This window comes from Nicotiana tabacum, chromosome 24, assembly GCF_000715075.1.
Source record: "Nicotiana tabacum cultivar K326 chromosome 24, ASM71507v2, whole genome shotgun sequence".
In the NCBI taxonomy this organism is placed as follows: Eukaryota; Viridiplantae; Streptophyta; class Magnoliopsida; order Solanales; family Solanaceae; genus Nicotiana; species Nicotiana tabacum.
Window position 1 is genome coordinate 88,253,540 of NC_134103.1, and position 16,636 is coordinate 88,270,175.

The 16,636-nt window shown below is 38.7% G+C and overlaps 1 non-coding gene across 1 annotated transcript; it reads left to right on the forward strand.

Annotated features, from left to right (window-relative positions):
• Nucleotides 1-8,862: 8,862 nt before the first annotated feature.
• Nucleotides 8,863-8,969, forward strand: LOC142178641 (small nucleolar RNA R71). The gene has a single exon (XR_012706912.1). It is a non-coding gene; the product is annotated as a small nucleolar RNA R71 (small nucleolar RNA).
• Nucleotides 8,970-16,636: the final 7,667 nt, after the last annotated feature.

Here is a 16,636-nt window from a genome sequence, read left to right on the forward strand (position 1 = left end):
CCTCTTTTCATTAGATTATATTCTCCTACTTCAGGAAATAGCAGTTCTCGTCCATTTAGGTTTGAACCTATGTAGTGTGGACACCTATTTTTTTATTGCATCGTCTACAACCCCCCCTCCCCCCCCCCCCGGAAAATCCTTTTACCTCAACAAATTATTTTCAGCTTAAGGCCATAGAGTGGAATAAAAATACTTTTGGTAATATATTCAAGAAGAAGAGGAAGTTAATTGCCAGATTAGCCGGGATTAAAAATCTCCTCCCTATCAGTTTACTGACTTCATTCTTGAATCATAACTCCTGAAAGAGTATGACTTTGTCCGTAAGCAAGAGGTTGAATTCTCTAAAATCAAGTCTAGAATCAATTAGCTCACTCAGGATGATGCCAATACTAATTTTTTCACACATCCACCCTCAATAGGATGAGAAGGAATATAATCCCGTGCATCCAAGATGATATTGGCAACTGGCTGTATGACCAAATTGATATCAAAACCTCTATCATAAATTACTTCTTCTCCATCTATACCACTTCCTGCACATCCTTCTCTCCCCATAAAATTGAGTTGTTCGCCCTACACACACTTTAACTGAGGCACAAGCCTCTTTTCTTAGCATCCCTTTAAGAGACTCTAAGATCAAGCAGACTATCTTCTCGTTCTAGGCCCTTAAAGCCCCAAGGCCTGATGGCCTCCATCCTCTGTTCTATCAAAGATACTGATCAATTCTAGAAAACTAATTACAGACCTATTGATCTATGCAACACAATCTATAAACTAATCACCAAGATCATTGTCAATAGAATCAAGCCCCATCCCACTGTTTTTATTGAGCCTAGCTAGGCCAGTTCTTCTCCAACAGGAGAGCTACTGATAATGCAATTATTGTTCAAGAATATATGAATTATTTTGGTAAGGTAAAAAGGAGTAATGCCAACATGATCCTCAAAATTGATCTAGAAAAGGCTTTTGATCTGTTAAATTGGTCTTATATTAGAGAAACCCTCTTAGCTTTCAAGTTTTCTCCCAACTCACTAAGCTTGTTATGTTTAGTGTCTGCACTTCCTCAATATTCGTTCTTATTAATGGTAGTAAAACTCCATTCTTTGTTCCGATAAGAGGAATAACACAACGGGACCTTATTTCCCCATACCTATTCATCCACTATATAGAACGGCTCTCTACAATGGTTGACTAACAAGTAAAAGCAAAACAATGGTTTACAAATTACAATCATCATCAGCAGGTCTGGCCCAAAAATTTCTCTCCTCTTCTTTGCTAGTGATTTAACACTCTTTGCCAGAGCCAATGTTAGGAATTGAAATGTAATATTTTCCACACTCTCAACACTTCCAATGATGCCTCTAGTCAAAAGATTAATTTTGCAAAATTCAAAGTCGTCTTTTCAGCAAACTGCAACTTACAGACAAGGAGACACACTTTTGAAAATCTAACAATCAAAGGTTAGCAGTACCCTTGGAAAATACCTAGGTTTTTCATCTTTCATAAGAGAGCCACTAACAGTGACTTTTAGTTTATCGTTGACAACATGCATGCTAAGGTAGTTGGCTGGAAGACAAACTTTCTCAACATGCTGAACACTTGCACAACTCTAAATGGTCCTGACCATATAGACTTCAGCTTACCCGAAAATAATTTCAATCTTGAGTTGTACAACAACACGATATCTCTGGTTTGAAAATTCTTTCTTGAATATGTTTATCGTACATCATCTTCATCCTTTCTTTGCACAGACTAGTGCTTTCAAAAGCATTGTAACGGAACTCATCAAGTTCATGCAGCTCTGACTCTACTCGTACCAGCAGCCTCCAAGTCAAGATTTAACTGCCTTAACGCCCAAAAAGATTTATGCTCTAACTCCACAGGTAAGTGACACGCTTTTCCAAATACCAATTTATACGGTGACATGCCAATCGGAGTTTTGAATGCAGTGCGGTTGGCCATAGTGCATCATACAATTTTTCGCTCAATCAGTCGAGTAGCATTTACAATTTTGGTCAAAACACTCTTTATTTCTCTGTCTGACACCTCCACTTGCCCACTTGTTTATGGGTGATACGGAGTGGCCACCTTATGGCGAACGCCATATTTCTCCAACAACTTTGCAAAGGCTCGATTGCAGAAGCGGGTGCCTCCATCACTGATGATCGCTCTTGGCGTGCCAAATCGGGTGAAGATATTTTTTCTTAGAAAACCAATAACTCCCTTTGTATCATTTGTTGGGAGTGCCACAACTTCTACCCATTTCGATACACAGTCCACAACTACCTGTATGTACTTGTTGCCATATGAGCTGACAAATAATCCCATAAAATCGATTCCCCATACATCAAATACTTCTACCTCTTGAATTGGGTTCATGGGCATCTCATGTCGACGAGAAATGTTCCCCGTCCGTTGGCACTCATCACAACTCTTTATACAAAAGTGTGTATCTTTAAACAACGTCGGCCAATAAAAGCCCGACTCCAGCACTTTAGCAGCCTGACTCCACCAAAATGGCCTCCATAAGGCAAATCATGACATGCCTGCAAAACAGCAGCATGGTCTATCTCGGGAATACATCTCCGGATCATGTTATCAATACAAATCCTAAACAAATATGGTTCATCCCAGAAATACACGCGACAATCAAGAAAGAACTTTTTCTTATGCATAGAGGACAAGTCATAGGGAACAATACCGCTAGCCAGGTAGTTTGCAATATCAGCATACCATGGCGCTACCTCAAGGCTTGTGGCCAACATTTGTTCATCCGGGAAGGTTTCCACGATCTCTTCTACCTCAATCTTCTTCTCCGCTCCTTCCAACCTGGATAAGTGATCTGCCACTTGGTTTTCCGTTCCTTTTTGGTCATGGATTTATAGGTCGAATTCTTGTAGTAGCAGCACCAATCGAATCAGGCGCGGCTTTGAATCCTTCTTCTCAATTAGGTACCTGAGAGCAGCATTGTCAGTGTAAATAATTACCTTAGAGCCTATCAGGTATGACCTGAATTTGTCAAATGCGAACACCACTGCTAGCATCTCCTTCTCAATCACTGTGTAGTTTAGTCGGGCACCACTTAGGGTTCTACTTGCATAGTTTATTGGGTGCATGACTTTCTCCTTTCGTTGCCCCAACACTGCTCCCACAACATAATCATTTACATCGCACATCATCTTAAATTGTTGCTCCCAGTCGGGTGCAACTATGATAGGTGCAGACACCATCCTCCTCTTCAATTCCTCAAAAGCTACCCTGCAATCATCAGAAAACACAAATGGGTGATCTTTTTCAAGCAATTTACATAAAGGGTTAGAAATCTTGGAAAAATCTTTTATAAACCACCTGTAGAAACCGGCGTGGCCAAGGAAACTTCTTATTGCCTTGACAGAAGTGGGTGGTGGCAACTTCTCTATTATATCAACCTTAGCACGATCCATCTCTATTATATTAACCTTAGCACGATCCACCTCAATGCCCTTACTTGACACTAGGTGTCCCAAGACTATACCTTCATGTATCATGAAATGGCACTTTTCCCAGTTTAGCACCAAATTAGTCTCCATACATCTCTTCAGCACTCATTTCAGATTCCTAAGGCAGTCATCGAATGAGTTTCCCACCACTGAGAAATCATCCATAAAAACTTCCATTATGTCCTCTACCATATCTATGAAGATGGCCATCATGCACCTTTGGAATGTGGCGGGTGCATTGCATAGGCCAAACGATATTCTCCGAAAAGCGTAGATGCCATATGGACAGGTGAATGACATTTTATCTCAATCCTCTGAGGCAATAGAGATCTGATTATATCCCGAGTATCCATCCAAAAAGCAAAAGTGGGACCTCCCTACCAATCTATCTAACATATGATCAATGGACGACAAGGGAGAATGGTCTTTTTGGGTGGCCTTGTTCAATCTTCTGTAGTCCATACAAATTTTCCATCTCGTGACTGTTCTTGTTGAGATCAACTCGTTGTTCTTGTTTTGCACCACAGTCATTCCACTTTTCTTTGTCACACACTGAACGGGGCTAACCTAGTTACTGTCGGAGATGGGAAAAGAAATTCTCGCATCTAACTACTTGATCACTTCCTTCTTCATGACTTCTTTCATGTTGGGATTCAACCTTCTTTGATGTTCTCTGGAAGGTCTGTGCCCATCTTCCAGTAGAATCCTATGCATGCAGAAGGCCGGGCTAATACCCTTAATATATGCAATGGTCCAACCAATTGCAGTCTTGCACTCTATTAACACTTGCAGAAGCTGTTCTACCTGCACATCTAACAAACCGGATGAGATAATAATAGGTAAAGTCGATTTAGGTCCTAAGAAAGTATACCTGAGGTGATATGGTAGCGGTTTCAGTTCCAACTGTGGTGGATCTTCGATCGATGGCTTAGCTGGAGGGGTCTTTCTTTCTTCTAAGTGTAAAGACTCGAATTCGAGCTCTCTTTTGCAGTATCCTTGGCCTTCAAGAGCCAACACCCACTCCGCCAAGTCCTCACCATTTACCTCTTCTAAGTTTGTGAGGCAGGCTGCTAGAGGGTCTTTTGCATTAAGTGCCTCATTAGCTTCCTCCATGATCATATCCACAACTTCTATCAAAGAGCAATTTGCAAACTTATTGGGTCGCCACATAGACTTTTGCACATTAAATGTTATTTCTTCGTTATTTAGCCTCATTTTCAGCTCCCTAGTTTCACAATCAATCCGAGCTCTTCCTCTGTCTAAGAGCGGCCTTCCCAAAATTATGGGAATATCCTCATCAACCTGGCAGTCCAGAATGACAAAATCTGTCGGAAACACAAACTTTTCAACTTGCACAAGTACATCGTCAAGTATACCCGCTGGTCGTTTCACCGTTCGTTCAGCTAGTTGTAGTAATATGGATGTGGGCCTTGCTCTTCCAATACCTAACTTTTTATAGATAGCCAATGACATCAGATTAATGCTCGCCCCCAAGTCACACAATGCTTTCGCGAATGCATAGCTACTTATGGTGCATGGAATTGTGAAGCTTCCAAGGCCGGATAGCTTCTCCGCTATAGGTCTTGTCACAACCGCACTACAAGTCTGAGTCAATGTCACATTTACCAAGTCTTGAGTTAGATTCTTCCCCAGAACTATTTCTGATGCCTTCTCTTGCATTTTCTCAGTCTCCTTTGAAACCTCTTTTTCTTTGCTTGTTTCCTCTTATGCATGTTATACCGTTACCTCTGTTAACCCTGTTGGATAGTCCACTTCAATTGGTACTGGCACAAGTATCTCAGTTGGTTGGATTTCGCGAGAAATTTCTTGCTCTAGATCAAGATCCCTACCATTTATTAGACTCACCGCCATAAGCTGCTTCGGGCCCTGCTCTTTCGGATTGACATGCGTGTCCGCAGGTAACGTCCCTTGGGGATGATTATTCAGAGCCATAGATATCTGTCCTAATAGAATCTTAATGCCTTTTATTGACGAGTCATGTGCTTCAACCTTCTCTTGCATTTTTCCATTGGACCCAATCAGTTGATGCAACATTCCTTTAATTTCAGACGACCCATCATCTTGTCTCACTATCTGTTGTTGTTGAGGCTGTTGATAAGCTAGCTACTGATTTTACTGATTTTATCCCTGTTGCCTTTGGTAAGGCACGACTTGACCCTGTGGTCGCATAGCTCCCGAATTGTTGTTGTTATTGTATTGCTGTTAAGTTGGTCTATACTGCTAATTATGATGCCCCTAATTCTGACCACCTTGCCTCTGGCCTCCATAGTTGCCCACATAGTTCATATTCTCCTGATAGTTCTGGTTGTCACTTTCACCACTCCACGAGCACATATATGGTTGGTTAATTCATGGTGTACATAAGCTCCCATTAGTCAACTATGTGTACCTGCTTCTGGCCTGATTCATCAATCTTCTTGGTGAGGATACTCAATTGCGTCATCAGAGTGGCCATATTCTCGTCTATGGAGTTGTTTGGGTCCAAAGCTACTGAGTGAACTACAAGGTTGATTGTAGTGTCTCTTGTCATCCATCCTGAGTTTTGAGCCATTTTATCTAGCACGACCTTACACTCTCTAAATGATTTGCTCAAAAATGCTCCCCTGCTGAAGCATTAATGTTGTCCTTCAAGCTATGTCACGACCCAGTTCCATTATGGGCCGTGATGGCGCCCAACACCGCCGTTAGGCAAGCCAACACTGATTAACTAGTTGTTTCCCCGTTTAAATAAATTATTAAGTAGTAACATTTCCTTATTTGTTAAAAAGATTTAGAAATTTGCAAGGGTAACATAAATAAACGGGAGCAATAAGCACAAATCAAAATCATGTAAGCAAACCCAAAATCATAAGTCTACTAGTGTGAGTGCCAAGACCTGGTGTCACAAGTGTGTGGGCAATCTAGTAGAATATACAAAGGAATGCTAGCCTATTGTCTAAAAGAAAATAGACAGAAAGGTAAAACATAAGGGACTCTCCAACTGCTGCAGAACGGCTCGGAAAGCAGCTCACCGTGAAGTCTCGAGGTGGGGATCAACTACACGCGCCGGACAGGTAACTAGATGCACCTGCCTCAAATCCTGTACAATTAAGTACAGAAGTTTAGTATGAGTACATAAACAACATGTACCCCGTAAGTATCCAGTCTAACCTCGAAAAAGTAGTCACGAGGGGTCGACTTTGACACTTACTATGAGCTAACAATAATATAATTAAAGTGTTATACTAAGCATGGATTTCATTAATAATACTGAAAGCTCAATAACAGGAAATGATAAGTTCTTCTTTCACAAATATAGATTTCAAGTTCAGTTATATCATTTAACAACTTATATTTCAAGACATTTAAGCGGTATCAATCATGGTGAGTTCCAAATAATTATCATGCACAAATTATGCCGAGGTCGTACGACCCGATCCAACATAATATTTAAATTGTGCACTGCCAGAGGGTCAAACGACGTGAACCATAGATGCATCTATTTACTATCGAGGCGTTCGGCCCGATCCACAAATAGCAATTATTTTCAAAGAAAACACAAATTTCACATTTACAGTCAAGTAATCCATTAAATCTTCAAGTAAGTGAATTTAACCTTTTACACTCCTTTTATGAAATTTAAGACTTGACTCAAGTAATTAAATTAGCAAGTAAGAGCGCAAACATTTCAAATAAAGCATGATATGGGTCCTAAACTACCCGGACAATAGCATATTAGTAGCTACGTACGGACTCTCGTCACTTCGTATGTACGTAGCCCCCACAAATAGGTACATACATTTATTTATTTTACCTATGGGGTTAATTTCCTCTTACAAGGTTAGAAAGGAGACTTACCTCATCTCAAGGCCTACTTCCAAATTCAAGAATGCGCTCAAACCCTCAAATCGGAGCCGAACAAATCCAAAACTATTCAAATAGTGTAAAAACTAATCAATATATGTTCAAAAGTTTATATTCTAACTATCTAAGTGATTACCCATCCCAAAATGTAAGATTCCTAAAATTCACCCCGGGCCCACGTGCCGGGATTCCGTAAATATTCGAAGAAAATTGTTACCCATACACTAAGGAACGTAAATATGTGATTTTTTACTAAGTTCCATAATCATTTTCGTGGTAAAATCCCATTTTTATTAAACCCTAGGTTTTTCATCTAAACCCATGATTTCTATCAATTTTCATGTTAAAATCTACCCAAAATCTATGTATTAAACTCACATTAAGTAGAGATTACTTACCTCACAAAGTTAGGTCGAAATCTGCTCCTTAAAAGCTCTCCAATCGCCCAAGTGTGGAAGAAAATGTGATACAAATTGGCCTAATCCCGTATTAAATGAGGCTCACTGCCTCAGCGATTTCCGCACCTGCGGTTAAAGAGCCGCACCTGCGCCCTCGCTTCTGCGGACAAGAGTCCGCTTCTGCGGAAATAGCCTGGGCCGGCTGGCGTCGCACCTGCGGACGGGTACCCGATTTTGCGGTCCCGCTTCTACGGAGGATGGGCCATATCTGCGGAACCTGGGCTGCCCATCCTTGGCCGCTTCTGCGAGGCTTGGCTCGCACCTGCGGCTGGCCAAGCGCAGGTGCAGTTATGACAGATCTGGGGAGCTTCAGCTCTTGCTTCAAGTTTCCAACTTGGTCCGAGTCTTATCCGATTGGCACTCGGGGCCCTCGGAGCCCTGCCCGCACATACCAACAAGTTTGAAATCATAAAACGGACTCGCTCGAACTCCCGGAACGCCCGAAACAACATTAAAACTAAGAATCACACCCTAAAACCAATTGAATCAAACTTAAGAACTTCAACTTCTTCAATTTATTTCCAATGCGCCGGAACGTACTTATACTACTCGGAATGACACCAAATTTTTCGTGCAAGTCTTAAATAAAATTACGGAACTATTTCCGATCTCAAAATCCCGTTTGGACCTCGATATCACCAAAACCTGTTCCAAACCAAATTTAAAGAACTTCTAAAACCTTCAAGAACCAACCTTCGCTATTAGGCGCCAAAATGATCTCGGGTCGTCCAAAACCCGATCCGAACATACTCCCAAGTCCGAAATCATCATACGAACCTATTGGAACCATTAAATCCCGATTCCGAGGTCATTTACTCATAATATTGACCGAAGTCAAACTTGGTCTTTTAAGCCAACCTTAAGTAACCAAGTGTTCCGATTTCAACCCGAACTCTTCCAAATCCCGAACTAACCATCCCCGCAAGTCATACATCAGTAAAAACAAGTACGAGAAGTCTCATTTAGGGAAACAAGGTTCTAGAAAGCAAAACTACCGGTCCGATTATTACAAGCTATCTGCCAATCCCATGTAAAACCCTTATCCCAACATCTGATCTGGAATGCCATGATGTGGACACTTAACCAGCATACCTTTGAACCTCTCCCACGTTTCTTGTAGTGTTTCAGTTGGTTTCTGCCTGAAGCTCAATATCTCATCAACTTGCTTGGCAGTCTTATTGGATGGGTAGAAATTATTCAAAAACTGCTTGACTAATTCCTCCCAAGTGGTGATGGAGTTTATGGGGAGCAAATTAAGCCAAGTCTGAGCTTCTCCAGTCACCGAGTACGGAAACAATAACAGTTTGATTGCTTCCGGTGTCACATTCGTTTGCCTTTGAGTGACACAAATTGACAAAAAAAATTCAAATGCTGCTGCGGATCTTCAATGTAAGACCCAGAGAACAGTCCCTTGTTCTGCAGCAGATGTAGCATGTTGTTTGTAATTTGAAATGACTTCGCTTGTATCTGAGAGGCTAAAATTGCGGTTGCTAGATTTTTAGCGGTGGGTTGTGCCCTATCATACAAGGCCACTTCTAGCACAAGAGGTGCCACACCCTGATTGTTCGCGTCATTCACATTGTTTCGGTTATTCTGTTCTGTTAGGTTTTATTTTTGTTTGTCCTTCTTGTTTGCACGATTTAATGCCTTGAAAGCTTTCTCAGGATCCAGTAATGCTTCAAACAATTCACCAGTTCTTGAGGAGTTTCTAGACATGCACCTGTAACACACAAGACTACAAACATAAGAATTTCAATATAGTGAATATAAAATGAAGAAAATTGACTAAGCTTAGAATCCTAGCAATTCTTCTAGCTGTAATTAATAACACTGTTAATTCCCCGGTAACGGTACCAAAATTTGATCACGCCTAACTACGCCTCCTAAGAGGTCTAGCGGTCATTGCAAATATAATCTGGTTTACAAGTCCGGAGTCGAATCCTACAGGGAATTAACCTATTAATCACAACCACTAGTTTCACAAGAATTCAAATAATCAATCTACAGAAATACTAAATATCGATTTGAGTGTTTACGAACTAAGATAAGAGTAATTAAAATGCAGTAATTTATAACTAACAGAGCAAATATTGTAGACAAGATTTGGAAAAGTCTAGGGTTATGATTTCCCCTATTGTCGGAATCTCCCTCGCTACGTTTCCTATAAATTCACCTAAGTATTCTCTCCCAATCGTGAGAACTTTGGGTGTCGTAGCTCTCTCTCGAGCAACTACCATAATTTACTAGATATATTCTCTCGAACTACGCTAGCTGACACTAATTCACCGCTCATTACGACCGCACTAAGGTTTCGTTATCTCTAATACCGCCTTTAAACCCTCTGTATTGATCTCTAAAATACGTTAGGAGTAATGTTGTTCAACAACTACCTAAATGTGTACTCTCTATCGAGTAATACACACTAAATAGGCACAATTAAATGAGAGCTCTTCAATTAACAACAACGAAAATATAGTTGAACACGTAGAGAAAGATCAACGGAAAATTTATATTAAACGTAGTGAACAAATCATCCTCCAATAGGTTCCATCAACCCTAGATGGGAAGGTTTAACTACTCATAACCACACTAACAATCATGATAGTAATTGAAAGCATTAAAATACAAATTAAGGAAGAATGGAAGAGAAAAACTCTTACGATTCATTGCTTCTAAGTGTTCCCGTATCCTTTTTCCTCTCCAATAATGTCTAACCCCCAAGAAATAGGTTTAGAACCCATTTTATACATGTTGGTAGTGTGTAGGGTCGAAATTACCAAGTCCTAGCCGAATTAGGATGAAATTCGCCCTTAGCCGTCTCGCTTGGCGCCTGGCGCCAACCTGCACACCGAAATTTGTCCACTTCTGTGCTATTATGCCATTGGCGTTTTGGTTGGTGTCTGACGCCCACCTGGCACCAAAATTATACTCCCTCCAAATTCTTCTTTTTTTTTTACTTTACTTTGCATGCAAGCTTGCCAAATCACTTCAAATTGACTCCTACACATATAAACAACATTATTAAGCTCGAGTCACAAATATTTACATCAAAGTTAATAAGATTGAGGTATAATACAAGGCAAATTACATGCAAAAACATGAATTTTTAGCCTAACATCAGTAGGTTAAAGCGCTAGTGTGATCTCTCTCATAAAATTATCTTATTTGTTAGTTTAATTTTGCATATTATTTATATGTATATTTAATACAATTTTGAAGAAGCGGTTGGCTAAGGTGTGTCCGGGTTACATATTTTCCTTGTCTAACTATAACCTCTGACCACACCCTAATTATGAATCTATGACCCCAACAAGAAAAATAAATTATTCACTCCATTCAATTTTTTAATTTTTTTTTTGTATTTAGGATAATTTATACTCCCTCTGTTTCAAAAGATTGACATTATTTCATTATTAGTCCGTTTCAAAAAGATTGGCGCCTTTCAATATTTCCTTAATAGGAATTATTTATAGCCACAAAAATGATATGACAGGTTGCATACCACAAGTTTCAAATATTTTACTGAAACACAAATGCTATGGATTATTTAAGATTACTTATCTCACAAGTCCTCCTTTCTTTATTAAAATTTGTGCCAAGTCAAACTAGGATAATATTTTTGAAACAAACGGAGTATAAATAAGAAGCTAAGCCAAAATAACAGAGGATGGGATGACGATTTGTGCAATTGTTAAGAGGTTATAGCTATGTTACTATTACAAAGCATTGTTTTTCTTTTTCAGAAGAAGTTCCTAAGATGTCTGCCCAGATGTGCTCATTTACAAACATTGGAGTATCACAACTACTAGATTTCCAAAAAGCTTTTTATTAGCATCCTCCTTTGCTAGAACATCTCCTATTTTATTCTGCTCCCTGAAGGCGTACTTGATCTACTGATTTCCAATTGTTGCATCATCAACCTGCAATCTTGAAAAATAGGCTCGTAGTGGTATTTCCTGTTTGAATCATATTGATTACCCTAGTTGAGTTTGTGAAATTTCTAATAGTACCAGATTGTGCTCAACTACTAATTTAAGTCCCTCCATAAAATCTGTTAGTTCAGAATTTTTGTTAGTGGAATGAGAAATTCCTCCCATGAAGCCAATGACCAGTCTCCATTGCTATTTATGATTAGGCCTCATATTCTCCCAACCCCAGGGTTTCCTATACATGATTTATGGGTATTAAATTTACATTTACCTCTATCAAGAGGGATCCATTTAATATTAATAGCAGTGAAAGTATTGTCACCCCAGCTATATTTTGAGGGTGTAAGGCCCCATAAAAATTCGGCAAGTAAGTTTTTTTATGGTGCAAAGATAAGCTAATATGCCACAATAACGGATTTTTGGATTGTGCAATGCGTCGCGGAGTTGGTAGAAGAATTGGCAAAAAATGACGATTCTGCGGTCCATTATGCTATAGCAGATCTGTTTCGCTGACCACGAAATGAATAAGAAGCAACTCAAATTGACAAACCATTTTATGGCCATTCTGATGGCCGCATAACCATTCTGCTACCGTGAAATTGCATCGTAGAATTAACCAGACCCAACCCAGAATTTGAAAACCATTTTGTGGCCATTCTGCTGGCCACATATCTGTTCTAGTACCACGAAATTACACAACATAATTGACTTTGGGGGGTTATTTTTGAAAATTAACTTATCCAACCCTATTTTGATATAAAGCCTTAGGGGGTCATTTTATAAGATATAACTTGATGTTTTAGAGTGAGGGTATCAATTTAGAGAGAGAGGGAGAAGCTTTATCAAATTATACTCTACAATTCTTGCTTAAACCTTGGGGATTCAACAAGGAAACTCATAAGACCTTCTACTTACAAGGTAAGACTTCATCCCTAACTTTAATGCAGTGTTTAATAATGGGTTTAGGTAGTATGTTATCATGGTGGGGATTGTGGGATGGTGATCGGAAGCCATAAGCCCCCAATCTCGAATTTGGGAGTATGTGAAGACTAGAAAATGTGATTTTGGTTGGTTTCAAGCAAAATGGTTGTGCATGCATGTGACTAATGATGGTTGATGGGTGTTGTAGGGATATTGTATATTGGTTGGCGGCTTGAAAATTCATGGTGAGGGTAGAGGAATTTTTATTATAGGACATTGTAATAGATTTCGCATATTAGGTGTTTGACGAAAAGTCAAAATGAGCTAAATCTAAGAACACCATCCTAACTATGGTTAAATTTAATTATCTTTCTATAGATTGAGGTTGCTAGGAGTGTGGGATGTTGTAGTCATCTAAGGAAAGCTTAAAAGGTATGTTGGCTAAACTCCCTACGTAGAATCGGATACCATGATCTCACTGTGAACTCCAAGTACGGTTGATCGGAGTACGAATTCTTATCATGTTAGATTGTCTTGAACACATGATTTATCATATGCCGATATACTCAAGTCTTGTTTCAATTTCTATCCCTATTCACTCCTACAAAGATACTTCAAATGAGGTTGATTTAACGAATATCTATGATTCCAATTTATGTTTCAAATGAAATAGGTATAGTTTCCTTGTAAATATTTCCAATGTGTTATAAGCTCTTACATTCTCATGGATAGAAGCTATGGTGTTCCTAAATATCCTAAGTGTTCTTAATGTTATATGGTCACCCGTGGAAAGTAAAAGGAAGTGATAATATGAACATCAAATGTGTCCGCTTGCCAAAATGAGAATTATGAGGCATTGTATGTTCCAATAGCTTCAATCATAGTATATATGCTTCTAAAACAATAAATGCAAACGACTTTGATGTTAAGTTCCCACGAATCATGAACTTATCTAATGAACGTAAGATGACAAGAGAGTACATAACAAGATGAAAGAGAGATGCCCTATTCTAAATAAGGATGAACCTTAAGAAAAGAAATTGGGTCCATGCGCTATTGAAATATATTTATTGATTCACTATACATGTGTTAATGTAATAAGATGTGTTTGTCCATGATGATCATGAACATGAAGTATTCCAATGATTCGGGAACTTACGACCTTAAATGTAATGTTAATCATGTCGCTTTGAGCTTATATATGGTCATGTGCATAATTATGTGTTATGAACCCTATAGACGGTCTATGAAACACGTAGGTGCATAGTATGGATAGACCCTATGGACGGTCTATGAAACACATATGTGTATAGTATAGGTGAACCCTATGGACTGTCTATGAAATGCATAAGTGTATAGTATGGATAGACCCTATGGACGGTCTATGAAACACATAGGTGTGTATTATAGGTGAACCGTATGGACGGTCTATGAAACACATAGGTGCATAATATGGATAGATCCTATGGACGCTCTGTGAAACGCATAGGTGCATAGTAAGAGAGTGCTATGGACGATCTGGTGAGACGCATAGCCAGCATGAACAATAGGTTCCATTTTCATTGCCCTTGTTTGTACATGTTACATTTACATTATATTTTGTATCTCACGCATAGTTCATATGGCTTACTTGGATCCAAAAGAAGTTCAGAATAATGTAAGTATAATAAGACTTGACATGTGATTCTGTGAGTCGTTTCATAGTTTCTTGATGTACTTCATTTTCCTTTTATTTGAGTTACCGTATTTATAAAGTTATGTATCCATCATGAGAAGAATTTTTGGCCATTGAGCTGAATGTATTTAATTTAAAAGTCAAGATCTAATTATGTTATGGTAAATCATGCATGAGTAATAATGAGAGGTTGATGTAACGTAGGCTGGCTCGACTGGGTTAATTCAGTTGATCACTGGTCACGCTCCCCAAGGTTGGGGCGTGACAAGCTTGGTATCTGAGCACAAAGTTTAAGAGTCCTAATATGTCATGGAGCTGTGTAAGTAGAGTCCCTCTTATCGGTGTATTCTCGGCCACACTTATAATAGGGAGGCTACAACAAAATTTTAAAAATATTTCTCTTCTTCTATTCTAGATCGTGTGTTAAGGTTCCGAGTTAGTCTAGGATTTCCTTTGTCAATATCAACAAATATTACTCGTCATGATACAAAAAGAGAAAGGCCCAAGGATTAAAGGAATGAAGCACATAGCAGGCATACTGTGTGAGGTGACCAATTGTCCTCGTAATGGAGGAAGGAAAAGTCAAGGATATGACCAAGGTAAGCAAGGTCATAGAGTTAGCCTCAAGAATGTGAGACTTCCTGAATGGGTTATTAAGGATTATATATGGATGTAACAAGTAGGGGTGTTAATGCAAACCTGAAAAATCGAACCAAACCGACCAAAAAATCTGATACTTTTTAGGTTTGGTTTGGTTTTGGTTTTGAATTTTAAAAACCGATTAAATTTTGTTTGATTTTGATTTTAATTAAAAAATAAACGAAAAAACCTAAACAAACCGACTATATAAGTAGCTATTTAAATTTATTTATTACACCTCTATATGTGTATATTTTATATAAGGTTTCTAAAATTTTATGGTATATATTAGCTGTTTGTATTTTTAGTCTAGTTATTTGCTATTATAATAATCTAATTCTTTGCATTTACATTCTAGTTTTATTGGTAGTTTTCTTTTGATAAGTACAAGAATTTATTTCATGTAAAAAATAATCATTTTTTAATTGAGTACTTAAATTATTCATCACTATTTGATTCAATTATCATCAATATATCTTGGTAAATGATAGATTTCTCAAAGAATATTTGGTTTGATAGTGTTATGTTGAAAATGTAGTTGCCGGAATATGTGTTTGGTAGTGTAAGTCTCATATTTAAGAAAAAAAACCGATAAATAATTAAAAAAACCAAAAAACCGACAAAAACGAAATCGATAAAAAATCGACTTAATTGGTTTGATTTGGTTCCAATATTTGAAGAACCGACTTACTTGGTTTGATTTATTTTTAGGAAAAAATGATCCAAACCGAACCATGAACACCCCTAGTAACAAGAAAGCTCAATTTTTATAAATGATTGGGATTTTACAGAGATTCGCGCATGGATTTCAAATATGAAGTGAGGGATGACACATGAATAAGTTATGTATGGGGCCCCATAAAGATTGATTCTGAAACTATAGAATAGTAAAATATTTTAAAGACCACAATGGGATAGAGAAGTTAAGAGCCAAGTGCAAAAGTTGTGCCCCCATGCTTTTAGGAGGATTATCTGAGATAAGATAAGCTCCTAACGACCAGTGTGGTGCATGTTAATGAAGTAACACAAATTTCTCATGGGTCAAGGCAAAAGAAGAGGTATAAATGTGTTGAGCACGATATTGACGGCATAGTTTTGGTGCAAGGAAGATATACCAAGGAAGACAATCCTTAGAATATAGTAGGGGTCAATCAAGGTTTTGCTTTGATGGGCCATGACCAAGTAGCTCACCGAGGGGCTGTTGAATGCAAAATGAAATGAATCATGTGGGTATAATAGGCAAGTCCATGGTATTGAAATCACGATATATAGGAGAAAATATTTAAGAGGGTAACCACCTCCAAAGAGATATGGGTATGTCCAATAGACGTAGGGTCGACTAGTGCATATGGGTGGGGTATGAGAACCATGCTTATGTACCTAAGATTTGGAAAGATAAATGACTAGCTTAGGCCCATGATGTGTGAATATTATGATCTGAAGGGTAATGGTGGTGCCATATGTCTCTCTCTCAGGATACGAAGAGTTATGAATGAAAGAATGATAAAGTCATTGCGCCATCTAATCCTTGTTCGGAAATGGTAAGTCCCTCAACCCCTTCCACCTTGTTTCATGGTGTGTTTGAATGAGTATGACCATAGAGTTCCATGCCCTGTATGTTTGACCATGGGGTGATACTTCTTTACATGTCTGGACCTTCAACCATAGTAT